Genomic DNA, 19,892 nt, shown 5'->3' with positions numbered 1-19,892 from the left:
CTTTAAAATGTAATATCGGAAATTATCGGTATCGGTTTCAAAAAGTAAAATGTATGACTTTTTAAAATGCCACTGTACGGAGTGGTACACGGACGTAGGGAGAAGTACAGAGCGCCAATAAACCTTAAAGGCACTGCCTTTGCGTGCCGGCCCAATCACATAATATCTACGGCTTTTCACACACACAAGTGAATGCAAGGCATGGTCAACAGCCATACAGGTCACACTGAGGTTGGCCGTATAAACAACTTTAACACTGTTACAAATATGCGCCACACTGTGAACCCACACCAAACAAGAATGACAAACACATTTCGGGAGAACATCCGCACCGTAACACAACATAAACACAACAGAACAAATACCCAGAACCCCTTGCAGCACTAACTCTTCCGGGTCGCTACAATATACATCCCCGCTAACCCCCCCTCCACTTCAACCCCGCTCACCTCAACCTCCTCATGCTCTCTCAGGGAGAGCATGTCCCAAATTCCAAGCTGCTGTTTTGAGGCATGTTAAAAAAAAAAAATGCACTTTGTGACTTCAATAATAAATATGGCAGTGCCATGTTGGCATTTTTTTCCATAACTTGAGTTGATTTATTTTTGTTTAATGCATCCAGCGGGGCATTACAACAAAATTAGGCATAATAATGTGTTCATTCCACGACTGTATATATCGGTATCGGTCGATATCGGAATCGGTAATTTAGAGTTGGACAATATCGGAATATCGGATATCGGCAAAAAAGCCATTATCGGACACTGCTCCCCTCACCTCCCAGGGGGTGATCAACGGGATGGGTCAAATGCAGAGGACAAATTTCACCACACCTATCAATCAATCAATCAATGTTTATTTATATAGCCCTAAATCACAAGTGTCTCAAAGGGCTGCACAAGCCACACTGAGTGTGTGTGTGATAATCATTTGTACTTTAACTTTAACTTAACTTGATATACTCTTCTGACACCACCAGATGGCAGTGTAAGTGCCCACATAAGTGGCCATAAGACCCAAATTCAGTAGTGTACACAATTTTGGAAATAAGAGCTAAAAGGTGCTGTCCACGCTTGTGCCCACTAAGGCCTTTAGAGGTTTAAATGATTATAAAATGTTCCTTTTATTTTCTACTTGTTTCACGTGTCCATTGGACTGCCAGCGTGACCATGTGGAAACTGCTAAACAGATGAGAAAACAATTGGGTGTCCTAAATTTGTCACATAAGTAAGATGCATATGCAAAAGTACAGTAATCTATTTATTTATATCTGCAACTTATCGTTCTTTTTTCCTGCACTACAACGAGCTAATGCAACAACATTTCGTTGTTATCTGTACTGTAAAGTTCACATTGGAATGAGAATAAAGGGAAGTCTAAATCTAAGTCTCTCTAAAAGAATCCCGCTCTACTCCACTTCCACTACTCTCAGTGGAAGCACGTGTCATTGTGCCTACACATAGGTAGTACTTTACTCTAAATTGCACTAACGGCGTGTTTATGTCTGTTCAAATCTCACCCGCAGGTGACCCCAGTGAAGGGTCTCTACCATAATGTCAATGCCTCAGATTTATACTTCATTTGAGCGTTTTGGGAACATTCAGCCATAAAAAAAAAGCACACATGTAGCCCATATGTCTGTCATGTGGCTTAGGAATCCCGAGTGAAGCACAAACAGGCGCTTGTAAACGCGGACGTAAACAAGAAAGGAGAACTTACCACTTTCAACTGAGAAGCCGGTCTTCAGTCCCAGCTCATGGTGTGGAGAATGGATGTGAAACAATCGGGCTCTGTCTTTGTCCCTCTCTCGATTAGAGCGATCTTTGGTCCTCAGGATAAACAGTTCATGTGGCCACCCTGAGACAAGAGCAAACACACACGTCAAGCTGCATTAGATCCAAGGTCACTGAAGCGTCTGCAATGCAAACAGTAAGGACTACGACCCTAAGGAGGACCAGAGGGAGCACTTTCATTTTACAGTGTTTCCATTGCAAAAAAAAAAAGTAGCTTTTTTCCTTCAAGCCTAGTATTTAAAGGCGATTTTCTTATTTAAACGGGGATAGCAGGTCCATTCTATGTGTCATACTTGATCATTTCGCAATATTGCCATATTTTTGCTGAAAGGATTTAGTAGAGAACATCGACGATAAAGTTCGCAACTTTTGGTCGCCGATAGAAAAGCCTTGCCTGTACCGGAAGTAGCAGACGAGTAGCGTGACGTCACAGGTTGTGGAGCTCCTCACATCCGCACATTGTTTACAATCATGGCCACCAGCAGCGAGAGCGATTCGGACCGAGAAAGCGACGATTTCCCCATTAATTTGAGCGAGGATGAAAGATTCGTGGATGAGGAAAGTGAGAGTGAAGGACTAGAGGGCAGTGGGAGCGATTCAGATAAGGAAGATGCTGTGAGAGGCGGGTGGGACCTGATATTCAGCTGGGAATGACTAAAACAGTAAATAAACACAAGACATATACAGGTAAAAGCCAGTAAATTAGAATATTTTGAAAAACTTGATTTATTTCAGTAATTGCATTCAAAAGGTGTAACTTGTACATTATATTTATTCATTGCACACAGACTGATGCATTCAAATGTTTATTTCATTTAATTTTGATGATTTGAAGTGGCAACAAATGAAAATCCAAAATTCCGTGTGTCACAAAATTAGAATATTACTTAAGGCTAATACAAAAAAGGGATTTTTAGAAATGTTGGCCAACTGAAAAGTATGAAAATGAAAAATATGAGCATGTACAATACTCAATACTTGGTTGGAGCTCCTTTTGCCTCAATTACTGCGTTAATGCGGCGTGGCATGGAGTCGATGAGTTTCTGGCACTGCTCAGGTGTTATGAGAGCCCAGGTTGCTCTGATAGTGGCCTTCAACTCTTCTGCGTTTTTGGGTCTGGCATTCTGCATCTTCCTTTTCACAATACCCCACAGATTTTCTATGGGGCTAAGGTCAGGGGAGTTGGCGGGCCAATTTAGAACAGAAATACCATGGTCCGTAAACCAGGCACGGGTAGATTTTGCGCTGTGTGCAGGCGCCAAGTCCTGTTGGAACTTGAAATCTCCATCTCCATAGAGCAGGTCAGCAGCAGGAAGCATGAAGTGCTCTAAAATTTGCTGGTAGACGGCTGTGTTGACCCTGGATCTCAGGAAACAGAGTGGACCGACACCAGCAGATGACATGACACCCCAAACCATCACTGATGGTGGAAACTTTACACTAGACTTCAGGCAATGTGGATCCTGTGCCTCTCCTGTCTTCCTCCAGACTCTGGGACCTCGATTTCCAAAAGAAATGCAAAATTTGCATGGTTGGGTGATGGTTTGGGGTGCCATGTCATCTGCTGGTGTCAGTCCACTCTGTTTCCTGAGATCCAGGGTCAACGCAGCCGTCTACCAGCAAGTTTTAGAGCACTTCATGCTTCCTGCTGCTGACCTGCTCTATGGAGATGGAGATTTCAAGTTCCAACAGGACTTGGCGCCTGCACACAGCGCAAAATCTACCCGTGCCTGGTTTACGGACCATGGTATTTCTGTTCTAGGCCTGCTATGTGTGTGCGTGTGGTACACAGAACATCAATTTCCACACTTCTATTAGGCCCGGGTCCAGTGGACCCGGACATCCTATATGTAATAGAAATGTGAAGGGGGGGGTGTATGGTGTGTGGTCATTAAATATGCAGGGTTTCCCGCAGCGCTTTGTTGTTAAGGCCGCCTTAACAACAATTTTTTAATTTTTTAATTTCTTATTTTTTAAAGACTTTAGTTTAGGCGGTGGCTCTTTGTTGTTAAGGCGGCCGCCTTAACAACAAAGAGCCACCGCCTAAACTAAAGTCTTTAAAAAAAATAAAAAAATAAAAAATGGTTTATTTTATTTTATTTTTTAATAATAATGACATACTTAGTATCTCAGGTAACTAGGACTGTTTTGTGTTTTGTTTTTTCTTTGCGGAAAAAATATTGAGCTATATATCGTATATTGCCATTCAGCATACGGAGCGGAAAGCACAACCAAAAATTGTAGGCTTCTTCACGCGACGAAGCAGGCCTACTTCACTACAGTCTGTAGTCTATTACCCCCCCAGGCAGTGATGAGATGGAGACATGATGGTGGCGACAGGCCAAATTACACTGTTCCTTACACCCACTCAGCCCTTTCCCCGTCCGTCCGCCTGTCCCGGGCGATTCCCCCTTCCACCCTGGAGAGACACCACCTTAACTAACACTGGGGGAAACACTGATATGTATCCTGATATATGTTCTTCACAGAAAATGAGCCAAAGTCAGTGAGTCTCAGTTTGAAAAATGTACTAATTGTATAATTTTTCTTTTAATAAAAAATGAAAACGGGTCCCACAGACCCGAACACCACACAAGGCACATTTCTAAGTTTAAAGTGCAAACTTCCAAAGCCCAGAGACGCAGGAAGTCCGCTGTCACCACAGGATTAACTGAACAGTATGTTCAAACAACCATGTCGTTGTTTTCACATGTAAGCAACTTTAAAACATCCTTTCCTTTTTTTTGACAGAAAGGGGAATTCCATCAGCATCAAAGCAGAGAAACCATCCCTTAACTAGACCAGTCGACTTCTATTCCTTGCCAATACATTTAACAATCTGTCGTATTTGGCCCAAAGGAACTCCAAGTAGTCCAATGACAGACTGTTAGAGTTGGCCTCAGATCACTGCAGAAACCCTCAAGCTTTCTCTTACAAGGGACTTGATGACAAAGAACAGAAGCCAGCTAACTACCTGGAACACTACACCTCCTAAACTTTGCTCGTATACATTTAAGGGATACTGCAGTAAGAATGACTGATCTTGACATCATACATTTAACATGGACTTCCAAAACCAGCAAACCCACAAAAGTGTTAGTTGCTTCTTGGCGGGTGGGCTGTGAAAAATGCAGCACATTGACCTTTTTACAACTTGTACCCCTGTGTCAAAAAATGGCCCAGCTGTCAGCTACATTGAAGGGGAAGAGTTCGGGTTTGAACCTGACTGAGACACATTTACTCGTGTTGTACTCAGGATACTTTGTGGAATCGTGACAAAGCCAAGACCAGGACCGAGGCAACGTGAGCCTGAGTGAAAAACAAGGCAACAGAATAATAAGTGATGTGTATGATGGTTTTGAACTCGAGCCCAAGTCTTACCCGGACAAGACTCAGTTCAAATACAATTGAGTCCCAGACAAGACTGCAAGACTCTAAAAGTGCTCGCCATACTGGTCTTTGATGTTTCCACCAAGCCCTAGCCTGGTTTTCTAGTAGTGCTATACCGTTTGCTAGTGTAAAACATTGTGGATTGTGACAGAGTTTGCCTGTGTTAATAATTTTAGAGCCAAATTATCTTCTTTATTAAATACATTTGTGAGTTTATTTACTCTAGACCCCATTTTAGACCAGTTGACTGGCCGCTTTTCTGCTACTAAGTGGCCAAGGAGAGGTACCAGTCTGGAGGAGATATCAGCTAACCCAAATTGAGACCCAAGATGGAACACTTGTTGGACCATGAATTGATTAGCATGGACCCTGTGGAGGATGCATATATGTTTAAGAGTTATTTATTTTTACATAGCCATGTTTAGAGTATCTAGTACTTTTCCTTTGTATATTCTACCAGTCTCTCTTTGTCTTCAAATTGTCTATTTAGTGTCTTAAACCATCAGGAATGTGAAATAAATACAACACCCTTATCAGTGTTGCGAGGGGGAAGGGGGGGCTTTCTTTGTGTGAAAGAAGTTGGCTTTTCCGTTTGAATGTCAGATCAACTAGAGTAGCCGATATGAATGTATTGGTTAAACTGATCTCCTAAAGTTTTAGTAAAACTTGAAAATATTCCAATTCTGTCTTGATGGTCCTTCTTACTCAGCATATATGTCATCCAAAGAATTTGGGATTGACCAGTAACTTAGATTCCCTGGGAGGAAGAACTGGTTCGACGCAACAACCCCGACTTAAACAAGTTGAAAAGCTTACTCGGGGGTTACCATTAGTGGTCAATTGTACGGAATATGTACTGTACTGTGCAATCTACTAATAAAAGTTTCAATCAATCAATCAATCAAACCACTCTTGCATGTACAGCTAGAGACATCTCTGCGTAGCTGACTGAGGCTGAGGCTGAAACAATGAGTATCTTCTGGTTTTCCGACAGATTGGACTCCCACTTTATCTATTCAATTAACAACTTACAAATTTAACAATTCAATAAATGTAACCAGTTCACATCCTTTGCAGCTTTGATTGATTGATTAAGACTTTTATTAGTAGATTGCACAGTACAGTACATATTCCGTACAATTGACCACTAAATGGCAACACCCCAACTTGTTTAAGTCGGGGTCCACGTTAATCAATTCATGGTAATTCAAGCGGAACACCCTGAATGGGGGGTCCCTACATCTGCGATACTTTCTCAAGTTTTCTTCTTTTTTACCCCCATCTGGGTTTTTTAATTATTTCCTTGCCTGGATGTGGGTTTCGGGCAGGGAATGTCGTTGTGAGTTTGGGAACCATTTGTGATTAAGGGCTATACAACATTTTTTTTATTGATTATGAATTTAACACTATCCCACAACAATAAACACAAGCTAGGTTAAAGTGTATCGATCCAACATTGTCTTTTGGTTTCATGTATTCATAGACAAAAAGTGAGACTGTTTTTCAATGACTTCACTAGTCTCCCACAAAGCCCAAAGCCGCCTACTAATCCACTGTCTGTTAGCCAAATTATTGCTTTTGTCTTCAGGGTAATTAAGTAAACAACTAAGTAGGGTTGCCTCGATACCAATATTTTGGTACCGGTACCAAAATGTATTTTGATACTTTTCTAAATAAAGGGGACCACAAAAAAAAAAGGCATTATTGGCTTTATTTTAACACAAAATCTTAGGGTACATTAATCATATGTTTATTATTGCAATTTAGTCCTTAAATAAAATAGTGAACTTGTCTTTTAGTAGTAAGTAAACAAACAAAGGCTCCTAATTAGTCTGCTGATGTATTTACTTATTATTTTGTCAACATTATAAAGGACAAGCTGTAAAATAGGATTATTAATCCACTTGTTCATTTACTGTTAATATCTGCTTATTTTCTGTTTTAACATGTTCTATCTACACTTCTGTTCAAATGTAATAATCACTTATTCTTCTCTTCTTTGATACTTTACATTAGTTTTGGAGGATACCACACATTTAGGTATCGATCCGATACCAAGTAGTTACAGGATCCATCCAGCTATCCATTTTCTACCGCTTGTCCCGTTCGGGGTGGCGGGTTGGCCTATCTCATACATTGGTCATAATTTAACTTCTCATGTGTTCAGGGACATATTTCAGAATCAGTATTTCCTGAGTTTATGAATATAATATGAATTTAATAAAAGGAAAAATGATTTTGTGACGATAAAAAATATCGATGTTATCATAGTGGTATCGACTAGATACACTCTTATACTTGGTATCATTACAGTGGATGTCAGGGGTGAATCCAGCCATGGCGTTTGTTTACATTGCTTATTTTCTGTCTGATAAGATAATTCTTCTCACTAAGCAGATTTTATGTTAGAGTGTTTTACTTGTTTTAAGTGTTTTGGTCCTAAATGATCTCAGTAAGATATTATAGCTTGTTGCTGAGATTTGATGACCTTAATTGAGTAAAATATGTTTGCAACTAGAATATCAACTGTTGCAAAGCTGTGTCATCAACACTCACAAGTGTTGAAATGCCCTCAAAGAACTACTCACCCCCAAATCCTCCACACGACTCCTCCGCTCCGGACAGGCTAACCTCCTCCAACCTCAGAGGACAAAGCTACAAACAATGGGAGACCGAGCTTTCTGCTCCGCCGCTCCCAGTCTGTGTAACGCTCTCCCTGACCACCTGAGGGCACCACAGACTGTGGATGCTTTTAAAAAAGGCTTAAAAACCCTTCTTTTCGACTAGATACGCTCTTGTACTTGGTATCATTACAGTGGATGTCAGGTGTAGATCCACCCATGGCATTTGTTTACATTGTATCCTCCTACGGTGTGTAGTGAAGCATGTTTAGCTATTCCTCGTCCTGCAGTGATAATGGTACATGTAAGAAACTCACTTTATTTGTCGCCATGGAGGTGAGGATTAGTGATTTAGAAGTAGCTAAAACACTGCCGACTCTTGATGGACATTAGCCGCTGACTAGCTAGCCATGTCTTAAAGCACCTCTTCCTGAGGGTGTTTCAGTGTTATAACTTCACCTTTATTGTCAGTTTTTAAGCCAAAATGCGTCCATTCTCACTTTTCTGTCTACACACTGTGTCTGCTTGTAAGTACTCCGTGATGGTGCACTGCCGAACATGCTCCTCTGCTTGTAAAACCAGCAATAACATGACGTGTCGTCATGCCTGTAAAGAAATATATGGTGAACTGGTACTTTTCAAACTGAGTATAGTACCATTTTTGATCCATTAGTAGCGCAATACTATACTAGTACCGGTATGCCGTACAACCCTAGTTAGTAGTAAGTAATACACAACTATAATCACTTGATACTTCTTTGTATTGACAATCTTAAGTCCTTCCTGCTATGGACTTAAGAACAATGTCAATGAAGTTATTCTTTGTTGTGAGTTCATCTGTAGTTTTTCCTTTTTTGTTTGTTTCCTCTAATATTAGTAAGGATACAATGTTTTGCAGAGGTGTACACTGCAAAAAGTCAGTGTTCAAAAACAAAAAAAAAACCATACAAAAATGAGGGGTATTTTATTTGAACTAAGCAACATTATCGGCCAATAGAACAAGAAAATTCAGCTTGTCAAAACTTTCCAAAACAAGTAAAATTAGCTAACCTCAATGAACCCAAAATCACCTTAAAATAAGTATATTCTCACTAATAACAAGTGCACTTTTCTTGGTAGAAAAAACAAATATGAGACCTTTTTGCTCAATATGTTGAAAAATATTCTTGAATTAAGTAAATTCTAGTGCCATTATCTTGACACAACCAGCAAACCGATACTAAAAACTCATTTATTGTTCGCTCAAGCAAATCATATTGTCTAAAAATGCATTTTTCCATGGATAACATGACATCATTGCGCCAAGTGCGTGCTCTTTCAGTCAATTAGTGCGCATATATACAGCCCGGCACCCAGACAAAATTGTAATTTTGAAGAAATTATCTGAATGTGCATGAACTATTTCTGTTCAAAATTGTTAGAAATGTTAAATGTTTAAATATTAACTGTCAGTTTACTGTACTGTGCCAACTGTACTACTATATGAGTACCTATTTTCTATTGTTTCATTGAAAATAAAACAGCAAAGTCCATTTGGCTGTCATCTGTTTTAATTATGAGACACAATAGTGTCAAAGTTTTTTTTTTCATGCTTGAAATAAGAAATGATTACTTTAAAAAAGTAGTTTTATACTTGTGAGTGTTGATGACACAGCTTTGCAACACTTGATATTCTAGTTTCAAGCATGTTTTACTCAATATAGGTCATCAAATCTCAGCAACAAGCTGTAATATCTTACTGAGATCATTTAGGACCAAAACACTTAAAACAAGTAAAACACTCTAAAATCTGCTTAGTGAGAAGAATTATCTTAGCAGACAGAAAATAAGCAAATATAAAGTTAAAGTTAAAAGTTAAAGTACCAATGATTGTCACACACACACTAGGTGTGGCGAGATTATTCTCTGCATTTGACCCATCACCCTTGATCACCCCCTGGGAGGTGAGGGGAGCAGTGGGCAGCAGCGGTGGCCGCGCCCGGGAATCATTTTGGTGATTTAACCCCCAATTCCAACCCTTGATGCTGAGTGCCAAGCAGGGAGGTAATGGGTCCCATTTTTATAGTCTTTGGTATGACTCGGCCGGGGTTTGAACTCACAACCTACCGATCTCAGGGCGGACACTCTAACCACTAGGCCACTGAGTAGGTGGTAGTAAATATCACCCTTATTTGAGCTATTTCATCTTACTTACATTTCAGTTTTTGCAGTGTAGTTTTGCCTCATTCCTGTGAAGTGAAGTGAATTATATTTATATAGCGCTTTTCTCTAGTGACTCAAAGTGCATTTACATAGTGAAACCCAATATCTAAGTTACATTTAAAGTGTCACGACTGGGACTGTGGCGTGGTTTGTTCTCCCGAGGTGCAAAAGATTTGGACCACACGTGGCGTGAAGGGGAGTACATGATTTATTTAAACACTATAACTACAAAAAAAAAGGATCAAACAAAAGGCGCGCACAAGGGCGGGAGTACAAAACTTGACTATAAACACAAAACTTGCACAAAGGCAGAAACTATGAACAATGAAACAAAACTTGCAAACTATGGCATGAATAAAGAAAACTTACTTGGACGAGAAAACGGCATGAAAAAAGAGCAGCAAGGGTCATAAGGGTGTGTGGAGAGTGTGCAGAAGCATAAATGCGGTATGTCGCCAGAAAGACAAACTGAAAACAATGAACTTAAATACTACAGACATGATTAGTGAAAACAGGTGCGTGACTCAAAACGTGAAACAGGTGCGTGACGTGACAGGTGAAAACTAATGGTTGCTATGGTGACAAACAAGAGTGCACAATGAGTCCAATCGTGAAACAGGTGAAACTAATGGGTAACCATGGAAACAAGACAAGGGAGTGAAAAGCCAGAAACTAAAGAGTCCAATAAGTAAATAAAACAAAACAAAACATGACTAATACAAAACATGGTCACACAGACATGACAGAAAGCAGTGTGGGTGGCACTGGGAGCAGGTGGGTAAAGTGTCTTGCCCAAGGACACAACGGCAGTGACTAGGATGGCGGAAGCGGGGATCGAACCTGGAACCCTCAAGTTTTTGATTCATTAGTACTGCAATACTATACTAGTACAGGTATACTGTAAGAGTTTGAGTAAGTCAAAGTTAACGCTCGCCCACCTTACGCTGAAATGTGAAAAAGCTGAGCTCCATGAAGATGGATCTGTTTAAAGCCCTTTTACAATAAATATTAATGACACCCCTTTTGTTGTTCTGCTGTGTTTTTGTTCCATGGAGAGGGGAATTATCAACAGACCTCCCTAAAACAACTTTCAAGTGTGCCAAGTTAGCTTTCCTCGAACAAACATTGGCCGCTTTTACTGCAATCCCCTCGTTTTAACAAAGGCGTCACGCAGCAGTAAAAGCCTTTAGCGCTCACTCTATAGCGCACATTGTTAGGGAGTGCTGAGTGCTGCAAAACTGCTGTGCAAAAAAATAATAAAAAATACAACTGTGCACCAGGCTGTGGTTGTGGGAAGATGCTAAGTTCCAACACTGCAAAAAGTCAGTGTTCAAAAACAAGAAAAAAAAATACAGAAATGAGGGTTATTTTATTTGAACTAAGCAAAATTATCTGCCAATAGAACAAGAAAATTTGCCTTGTCAAGACTTTCCAAAACAAGTCATATTAGCTAACCTCAATGAACCCAAAAATAGCTTAAAATAAGTATATTCTCACTAATAACAAGTGCACTTTTCTTGGTAGAAAGAAATTAGACCTTTTTGCTCAATATGTTGAAAAATATTCTTAAATGAAATAAATGCTAGTGCCATTATCTTGACATAATGATATGCGCTCGGCATAACATTTCTTGAAAGCAGCAAACTTATACTAAAAACTAATTTATTGTTCTTAATGGAAAGGCAACAAGGCAAGCGCTTGTTACTCTCGGGGTCTCCTAGCCGCTCAGGCAAATCATATGGTCTAAAAACGCATTTTTCCATCGATAACATGACATCATCGTGCCAAGAGCGTACTTTTTCAGTCAATTATTATATATATATATATATCCAGCCAAATTTTTTTCATTGTAATTTTGAAGAATTTATCTGAATGTGCATGAACTATTTCTGTTCAAAATTGTTAGAAATGTTAAATGTTTAAATATCATACCTGCCAACTTTTGAAATCAGAAAAACCTAGTAGCCAGGGTCCAGGGGCCGCAGGCCCCGGTAGGTCCAGGACAAAGTCCTGGTGGGGGGTTCAGGCTTCGCCCCCCGACGCAAAAATGATTATTAGCATTCAGACAGGTTAAAATGTTGCTAAAACCATCACTTTTCTATCAGTCACAGTGACTTTTCAAAACAAAAATATTACAGCAAAAATCATATGGGTTGATTGACATGTTTATTCTGTAAGCTAACTTCAATAGTTTGAAATTATTTTGACAGTTATCCTGTCAACCTTTCACAAGACTTCAATTTGTTAATTGAAAGTATAAACAGTATAAACACTTTTTACAGTAAACAAATGGTAAAACAGTACTAAACAATTCCATTAAAAAAAAAAATTGGTGTCATTATTAACTTTCTGTCCAAGCTTGTATAATCTACTGCCTTGTTCAATTGTAAAAAATATTCTGTGCCTAAAATTCACATTTCTATCACAATGATCATACTGTAAACATGGTAAGCTAACTTCATTAAAATTAATAGTCCTGTCAATAGCATGGAATTACAATTCAAATGTAGTTTTTTTGTAAGCCTTTCAAAAGAATTCAAAATATGAAAAATTAATGAAAATTAATTGAAGCCATCAGACACTTGAAAAGTGGCACATCACATCTCTAATGTAATCATTTTAACTTTTCAACAGAAATAGCACTGCAAAAATATTAAGGACATACTTCTGTAGTTTGGTAGTTATGCTGTCAACATTTAACAAGATTTCTTCAACTTGGACTTGAAAGCATAAATAGTATAAACACTTTTAACAGTATAACAGTACTAAACAATTCCATTACATTGGTGTCATTACCCTTTTGTGGCTAAAATCCACATTTATTCTAGCAGATTGATCATACTGCAAAAATGATATGGTAACTTTTGGGCGACGAAAAACGTTGAAAGTTTTCCACTTGTATCGCTAGCAACGGCATTAGACTTGTGTTTTTTTGTCCCAACGTGGTCTTTTACATCGCTATTTCCTCCGTGTCCGATCGAAAAATCTTGTCTGCACAACGTGCAATTCGCGTAGTTTTCACCCTTTTTGGAACGGATAATTATTCCCGGATAGGCTTTTGAATATTCTTCACGGAATGACTGCAGTTTTCTTTTCGGTTTAAGACTCGTTTGCGATTTTTCTCCGGCTGATTCCATGATCGTTCGCTCGTTTGGAAACAATGGCAACTGGTGCCTCGTGCTTGGCAGCGGTGCTATAAATAGCCTCGCGCATGGCATTCGGAATGGCTCGATAGGAAGTTACGGGAAGCAGTGTCGATTGTCATTGTTGTTACGCGATTTCGTGAATAAAACTTTAAAAAAAATATTTTTTTTAAATTAATGAAAAACCATATTTTTTATCACTGCAACCGTAACCCGGAATAGGTTGATGAAAACCGTACTAATTACAGGAAAACCGGAGTAGTTGGCAGGTATGAAATATTAACTGTCAGTTTACTGTACTGTGCCAACTGTACTACTATATGAGTACCTATTTTCTATTGTTTCATTGAAAATAAAACAGCAAAGTCCATTTGGCTGTCATCTGTTTTAATTATGAGACACAATTGTGTCAAAGTCATGATTTTTTGGTTCATGCTTGAAATAAGAAATGATTACTTTAAAAAAGTAGTTTTATACTTGTGAGTGTTGATGACACAGCTTTGCAACAGTTGATATTCTAGTTTCAAGCATGTTTTACTCAATATAGGTCATCAAATCTCAGCAACAAGCTGTAATATCTTACTGAGATCATTTAGGAGCAAAACACTTAAAACAAGTAAAACACTCTAACATAAAATCTGCTTAGTGAGAAGAATTATCGTATCAGACAGAAAATAATCAAATATCACCCTAATTTGAGATATTTAATCTTACTTAGATTTCAGTTTTTGCAGTGTAACAATATTTCTGCAGTGGCTGGTCATGTGCAGCTCTTGAAAGCAACTTTCATTGACATACTGGAGGAGTCACTACGAGTTCACCCGTGACATTAATATCCAGTTCTATTTCTGGTCCCTATTTTTGTCTTTCCTGGATTTATTTCATGAGGTGAAACAATCAGGCATCCCCTTCCTGTGTCTTACCGGTGCACTGCAAAAGCCAAAATCTAAGTAAGATGAAATATGTCAAATAAGGGTGATATTTGCTTATTTTCTGTCTGATAAGATCATTCTTCTCACTAAGCAGATTTTATGTTAGAGTGTTTTACTTGTTTTAAGGGTTTTGGTCCTAAATGATCTTAGTAAGACATTACAGCTTGTTGCTGAGATGTGATGACCTATATTGAGTAAAACATGCTTGAAACTAGAATATCAACTGTTGCAAAGCAACAAGTGTATAAATGCCCCCCTCTACCTCAAAGAACTACTCACCCCCAAATCCTCCACACGACACCTCCGCTCCGGACAGGCTAACCTCCTCCAACCTCCGAGGACAAAGCTACGAACAATGGGAGACTGGGCTTTCTGCTCCGCCGCTCCCAGTCTGTGGAATGCTCTCCCTGACCACCTGAGGGCACCACAGACTGTGGATGCTTTTAAAAAAGGCTTATAAACCCTTATTTTTTTTAAAAAGCATTTTTTAAGATATATGCATACTAGTTTTAGCTATTTGGCTGTTCTAGTTTTTATTTTTATTTATTTTTTATTATCTTTTTATTTGTATTTTTTTTAATACACTGTAGCACTTTGAGGTTGTTTACTCAATGTAAAGTGTTTTTTTTTTTTACAAATAAAATCTATTATTATTATTATAAGTATAAAACAGCTTTTTTAAAGTAACAATTTCTTATTTCAAGCATGAAAAAAAAACATGACTTTGACACAATTGTGTCTCATAATTAAAACAGATGACAGCCAAATGGACTTTGCTGTTTTATTTTCAATGAAACAATAGAAAATAGGTACTCATATAGTAGTACAGTTGGCACAGTACAGTAAACTGACAGTTAATATTTAAACATTTAACATTTCTAACAATTTTGAACAGAAATAGTTCATGCACATTCAGATAAATTCTTCAAAATTACAATTAAAAAAATGTTGGCCGGGGGCCGGGCTGTATATATGCACACTAATTGACTGAAAGAGCACGCACTTGGCGCGATGATGTCATGTTATCCATGGAAAAATGCATTTTTAGACAATATGATTTGCCTGAGCGGCTAGGAGACCCCGAGAGTAACAAGCGCTTGCCTTGTTGCCTTTCCATTAAGAACAATAAATTAGTTTTTAGTATAAGTTTGCTGCTTTCAAGAAATGTAATGCCGAGCGCATATCATTATGTCAAGATAATGACAGCATTTACTTCATTTAAGAATATTTTTCAACATATTGAGCAAAAAGGTCTCTTTTTTTTTTCTACCAAGAAAAGTGCACTTGTTATTAGTGAGAATATACTTATTTTAAGCTATTTTAGGGTTCATTGAGGTTAGCTAATTTTACTTGTTTTGGAAAGTCTTGACAAGCCAAATTTTCTTGTTCTATTGGCAGATCATTTTGCTTAGTTCAAATAAAATACCCCTCATTTTTGTATTTTTTTCCTCTTGTTTTTGAACACTGACTTTTTGCAGTGTGGTCATTTTTTTTTTCTTTTTTCCCCCAACTTTTTTTTATTGGCATTTTCAAATAGACAGAAAAAAGTGCAAGTCGAAACAGTACAATTTTAAAGTCAGTAAATTATTCACACCCTTTCCCTTAAAACCCAAACCACCCACCCACCCTCCCACCACAGAGGGACAAATGGCACAATTATATAACAAGTACCGGTAAGACAACAAAGACACACACACACACACACACACACACACACACACACACACACACACACACACACACACACACACACACACACACACACACACACACACACACACACACACACGAGGCCAGAGACAGACAGATGGGCTGAAAAGGAGAGAGAGGGAGAGAAAAAAAAATATATATATATAAAAAAATATATAATAATAATAATAAAATAAAAATAAAAATTTAATAATAATAATAATAATATATAATAAAATAAAAATAGAATAAAATAATACTAATAAATAAAAGGGAGATTATTCCTCATCTGCGTCTGGGCATAGGTCAAGAGAGTTGACATACAGCAAAAAAGGACTCTGCAGTGTGGTCATTTAACCTGGTCTTGACAGGATAAATAACACATTTTTATCTTAGTTCAGAAGCATGCAAAATCTAAAGTCCACTCAAAAAACTGCTGACATTAACACAAACTAATGTCAATGCCAAAAGACACACATTAAAATATGGTGTTTGGGTCCGAAGAGAATAGGGAAAATGCTATTTCTGTCCAAGCCTTGTTTGCTTTTGAAGTATTGTATGGATGACAATTCCAAAACTATCACGTCGTGCGATATTTTTCTTATCATCCTAAAATAACAATGGTCCTTCCTTGAGGAAATAGATTACGGTCTTGTCCAAGTCCAGCCGGCTGAGCTGAGGACGTCTGCTGTCTATTGTACACAGATGTCATCCCAGTGATTTAACCCCATCATTTATCCAAACAGCGTTGCAAAACATTACTTCTGCGGTAAAGCAATGAAGAGCTCCTTTGGAATTTATGTCGGGAGTGGAAACACTTGATATATGCACTGAAGGGAACATGTCACTGTTATTTCCTGGTTTTAATGACACAGAACGAATACTTTGAGCACCTGATATTTCAGTTCGAGCCGCAAACAGAGTATGTTTAGCGGCGGCTGACTAAAAATAGATTTTAATTAGTCACAATTGTTTTTGGTGTCAGATCAGAGAAGCTGCCGTTAGAATTTACAGCATCCTGTCTCTGCATTAAAAAAGTCTTGCTCTGACTGGCATCACACGCTCCACTTTTTGAAATAACTACTTCTGGAAGTGCAAATGTTCCAGGTCTTGAGACATCATTAAAGAACTGAGACGGAGGCCAACATCTCTGTGTGAGTGCCAGTGACGTGCGGTCACTAGAGGCAGGTGAGGCGGGGCCTCACCTGCCATCATGGAAAGAAAAAAAATGTAAATTAATTAAATTGTTATATGTATCCAGTGATTATACTATAAAGTTATTTTCCATTTAACTTCACCAGTTTTAGATTATTTTTATTCAAAATTGCTGAATTTTCACATTTGCCGTTCAACTACTGAGAAGAGACGGTGCGGTGAACAGCAGCCAGTTGAGGCACGTCACTCAGTGCCTCAACATGGATTGCGGACTCGGCTAACTGCTGGCCTGCTGTGCAGTGAGACCGTATTGCTATATGAATTATATTATACATTTCCATAGTTTAGTTAGCTGAGGTATATAATGTACAGTGTATTTTGTCAACAACTGTATGTGTGTAACGTATTTCTTGTGTTGAGCAATCATAAAACTGCTGCGAAGACGCACTGGCTGAGGCTCGCGTAACCCCGCCTCCTGGTGCCGGTTAAGGCACCTTCGCCGCAGACAGCACCCCCCGACGGGAGCGCCACACCAACCAAAGCCCACACCCAAACCCTCCACGTGCAAGACCGAATCCACCCAAAAAAAGTCACTTAACAAGAAGCCAAAAAGTGCAAAAACAACATTGCTCACGCCGAAGGAGCCGTGAACGACTGCAGGGACACAACATTAGGTACACCTGCAGACTGCAGCACGGATTTCATATTTCATTCATTCACAACTCCTCCAACACGAACACCACTGTTCCCGCACTTATAAGTAAAGGTAAGACCATAATAATGTTTTTTTATTAAATGTGCTTTTTTGTGTGCTACAGTTTGGATGTGTAAAGTTAAAGTTAAGTTTAAGTACCAATGATTGTCACACACACACTAGGTGTGGTGAAATTTGTCCTCTGCATTTGACCCATCCCTTGATCACCCCCTGGGAGGTGAGGGGAGCAGTGGGCCGCAGCGGCGCCGCGCCTGGGAATAATTGTTGGTGATTCAACCCCCAATTCCAACCCTTGATGCTGAGTGCCAAGCACGGAAGAATTCTGGTATGAGCTTTTAAACATAACCCGTTAACTGCTGCCAATCAAATGGTGAATAAGATACTCTTTAGGGTTCATATGTTTGTAAATCTGACTGTGATGAAGTCAGTGCCTCACCAGCCATCAACCTCACCGCACGTCACTGGTGAGTGCTCAGGATGGTCAAGGTAGGAGAAGGTAACTTCTAGGGCTGGGGGGTATACCTGCTATTACAGTTAATTAGAGGTGTAACGGTACACAGAAATTTCAATTTGGTATGTACCTCGGTTTAGAGGTCACGGTTCGGTTCGTTTTCGGTACAGTAAGAAAACAACAAAATATAAATTTTTTTGGTTATTTATTTACCAAATTTGCAAAATCTTCCACCAAAAATATTTTTGGAATATTTGATGTGAAGTAATGGGAACCTTGGATAGGTCAATAATTCATAATAACATTGATTTTGATTCAATATTATGTTTTGAGCAATGACAGTTTGAAAGAAAAAAAAAACAGCTTTGTTTTATTAGTCAACATTGCAACTTTTTCTAAATGACATTTAACCTTTAAGCTTTTTTATTTAACTTTTGTTATGTTTTTGTTTATTTTAATAATATTTTTAGAATGTGCCGTGGGCCTTTAAAACATTAGCTGTGGGCCGCAAATGGCCTCCGGGGCACACTTTTGACACCCCTGCTATAGATAATAAACAATTAAATGTGATAAATCTATGGATAAAAAGCAGAGCCTGGCGACGCATGCGCGGTTATCATAACTCTCTCTCTGTCTCTGCCTCTCCCTCAGCAATGCTGCTGCACGCACATTATTGTGATAAAAGTCAGAATTTTATATGACAAATGTCACTATTTTGCAATAAAAAGTCATCATTTTACATAAAAAGTCATAATTTCATGAGAAAATATTGCAATATTACAGAAAGAATATGAGAAATTGTTCCCAATTTATAAGAAAAAAGTCGACACGTTGTGAGAAAAAGACTACTTTTAGTTCATTTATTATTATTATTATTTATTTTGTAATTGTTTTTTAATATTCATTATTTTCTTCAAGTTATTACAGTATGTCTCTGCCCCTCCCTCACCAATGCTGCTGCACGCACAAATTGTTTTGTTTTTAACCCCTTCTTAACCCTGAACGTACATTGAAAATACACGCAACCCTGACTCGAAATGCCGGACATTTGAGGCATTTAAGAAACTCCGCCCTGACAGCTCCGCAAAAGAGGACATGTCCGGTGAAAAGAGGACGTATGGTCAGTCTATCCTAGCCCGTTAGCTGCTAGCATGCCGTGTGTTGTGCCTCGGTGTGCATTGTTTACACAACGTGCGTTACGCTACTTAATATGTTCGTGTGGAAACTCATTCGGTACACCTCCGAACCGAACCAGAACCCCCGTACGGAAACGGTTCAATACAAATACACGTACCGTTACACCCCTACCTGTCGCCTTTATTAGCAGCAGCCGGAACGAGACAAGAGAGTTGGAGTGGGAGCCAGAGAGAGAGAGAGAGAGAGAGAGAAACACGAACTCAGAAAAGACATTTTGCTGGAAAGCAAAAGCCTTGCACTATTTATGCAAATAAAACGGTGTTGTACCCTGAAACCCGGGCTCTCGTGGCAGTGTGTGGTGGTCTGAGGAACCCACTAGAGGGCAACCTCTACAACACCTTCTCAGTCAATGTGTTTTCTCTATTTTCATGACTATTTACATTGTAGACTGTTTTGGTCAATGTCGTCCAACCCTAGGAACTTCTAATGGAAGCCACAACAAACAGTATTTTCTTCGGTCCTTTGTGGAGAACGTTGTCCTCTCCTTGTCAAGGTCTTTCCAGGCTCTCCAATGTGTAGTTATGGTATTTGGACACAAGACAGGCGTGTGGTTGACCCCTCCTCCAAAACCAGACCTAGGTCACTGAGGACTTTCAAACAATCC

At 39.0% G+C, this 19,892-nt stretch overlaps 1 protein-coding gene across 1 annotated transcript in view; it reads right to left on the bottom strand.

The window, feature by feature from the left end:
* The window catches only part of eva1ba (eva-1 homolog Ba (C. elegans)), a 65,811-nt gene that overhangs the window by 17,348 nt on the left and 28,571 nt on the right, over positions 1 to 19,892 (bottom strand). Inside the window, exon 2 of the mRNA XM_061946253.2 lies at positions 1,720 to 1,857. The gene's annotated coding sequence lies outside the window, so the exon portion shown is untranslated. The remainder of the gene's footprint in view (positions 1 to 1,719; positions 1,858 to 19,892) is intronic.

This window comes from Nerophis lumbriciformis, linkage group LG04, assembly GCF_033978685.3.
Source record: "Nerophis lumbriciformis linkage group LG04, RoL_Nlum_v2.1, whole genome shotgun sequence".
NCBI classification, from domain to species: Eukaryota; Metazoa; Chordata; class Actinopteri; order Syngnathiformes; family Syngnathidae; genus Nerophis; species Nerophis lumbriciformis.
The sequence above is the reverse complement of the archived record's forward strand: the minus strand, read 5'-3'. Positions and strand labels throughout refer to the sequence as shown.